This window comes from Schistocerca serialis, chromosome 4, assembly GCF_023864345.2.
Source record: "Schistocerca serialis cubense isolate TAMUIC-IGC-003099 chromosome 4, iqSchSeri2.2, whole genome shotgun sequence".
In the NCBI taxonomy this organism is placed as follows: domain Eukaryota; kingdom Metazoa; phylum Arthropoda; class Insecta; order Orthoptera; family Acrididae; genus Schistocerca; species Schistocerca serialis.
In genome coordinates, this window is record NC_064641.1 from 151,953,418 (window position 1) to 151,955,683 (window position 2,266).

Genomic DNA, 2,266 nt, shown 5'->3' on the forward strand with positions numbered 1-2,266 from the left:
ATGTCTGAGGGAACGAGTGTAGCGCGGCGAAATTCAAAGTCCCGCTACACCTTGATGCTTTAGTATATGTCCAATCAACCGATCCCTTCTTTTAGTCAAGTTGTGGCACAAAATTTTTGTCTCCCAGTTCTATGCAGTACGTCCTCATTAGTTTCTTCTGTAGCACCACATTTGGAAAGTTTCTGTTCCTTTCTTATCTAAACTGTTTATCGACCATATTTCACTTCTATATATGGCTACACTCCATATAAATACTTTCAGAAAAGACCTCCAGACACTTAAATCTTTATTCGATGTTAACAATCTTCTCTTATTCTGAAACGCTTTGGTGGCCATTGCCACTGTACATTTTATATCTTCTCTGCATCAGCCATCATTAGTTATTTTGCCACCGAAATAGCAAAACTTATCTACTATTATCAGTGTCTCGCTTTCTGATCTAATTCTGTCAGCATCGCCCGTTTTAATTCGATTACATTCCATTGTCATTGTTTTGCTTTTGCTGATGTTCATCTTCTTCTCTCCTTTCGAAACTCTGTCCATTCCGTCCAACTGCTCTTCCAAGTCCTTTGCTGTCCCTGACAGAATACAATGTCGTCGGCAAACCTCGAAGTTTTTATTTCTTTTCCCTGCACTTTAATTGCTACTGCAGATTCTTCTTTCGTTTTCTTTACTGCTTACTCAGTGTACAGCTTGAATAACACCGAGGACAGGCTGCAATCCTGTCTCACTCCCTTCTCAACTACTTATACTCTTTCATGCCTCGTGACTCTTGGTTTTTGTACAAATTGTAAATAGCCTTTCGCTCCCTGTATTTTACCATTGCTATCTTCAGAATTTCAAAGAGAGTATTCCAATCAACACTTTCAAAAGCTTTCTCGAACTCTACAAATGCTATAAACGTAGGTTTTCCTTTCCTTAACCTACACTATGCGATCAAAGGTATCTGGATACCTGGTCGAAAATGACTTACAAGTTCGTGACGCCCTCTATTGGTAATGCTGGAATTCTATATAGTGTTGGCCTACCCTCAGCCTTGATGACAGCTTCCACTCTCGCAGGCATACGTTCAATCAGTTGCTGGAAGGTTTCTTGGGGAATGGCAGCCCATTCTTCACGGAGTGCTGCACTGAGGAGAGGTATCGATGTCGCTCGGTGAGGCCTGGCACGAAGTCGGCGTTGTAAAACATCCCAAAGGTGTTGTGTATGATTCAGGTCAGGACTCTGTGCAGGCCAGTCCATTACAGGGATATTATTGTCGCGTAACCAGTTCGCCACAGGCCATACATTATGAACGGGTGCTTGATCGTGTTGAAAGATGCAATCGCCGTCCCCGAATTGCTCTTCAACAATAGAAAACAAGAAGGCGCTGAAAACATCAATGTAGGCCTGTGCTGTGATAGTGCCACGCAAAACAACATGGGGTGCAAGCCCCCTCCATGAAAAACACGACCACGCCATAACACCACCGCCACCGAATTTTACTATTGGCACTACACACGCTGACAGATGGCGTCCACCGGGCATTCGCCGTACCCACACGCTGCCATTGGATCGCCACATTGTGTACCGCGATTCATCCCTCCACGCAACGTTTTTCCACTGTTCAATCGTCCAATGTTTGCGCTCCTTACACCAAGCGAGGCGTTGTTTGGCATTTACCGGCGCGATGTGTGGCTTATGAGCAGCCGCTCGACCATGAAATCGAAGTTTTCTTACCTCTCCCGCCCGCATCTCGTGGTCGTGCGGTAGCGTTCTCGCTTCCCACACCCGGGTTCCCGGGTTCGATTCCCGGCGGGGTCAGGGATTTTCTCTGCCTCGTGATGGCTGGGTGTTGTGTGCTGTCCTTAGGTTAGTTAGGTTTAAGTAGTTCTAAGTTCTAGGGGACTGATGACCATAGATGTTAAGTCCCATAGTGCTCAGAGCCATTTGAACCATTTTTTTTACCTCCCGCCAAACTGTCATAGTACTTGCAGTGGATTCTAATGCAGTTTGGAAATCCTGTGTGATGACCTGGATAGATGTCTGCCTATTACACATTACGACCCTCTTCATATGTCGGCGGTGTCTGTTAGTCAACAGACGAAGTAGTCCTGGCCGCGCGGGATTAGCCGAGCGGTCTAGTGCACTGCAGTCATGGACTGTGCGGCTGGTCCTGGCGGAGGTTCGAGTCCTCCCTCGGGCATGGGTGTGTGTGCTTCTCCTTAGGATAATGTAGGTTAAGTAGTGTGTAAGATTAGGGACTGATGACCTTAACAGTTAAGTA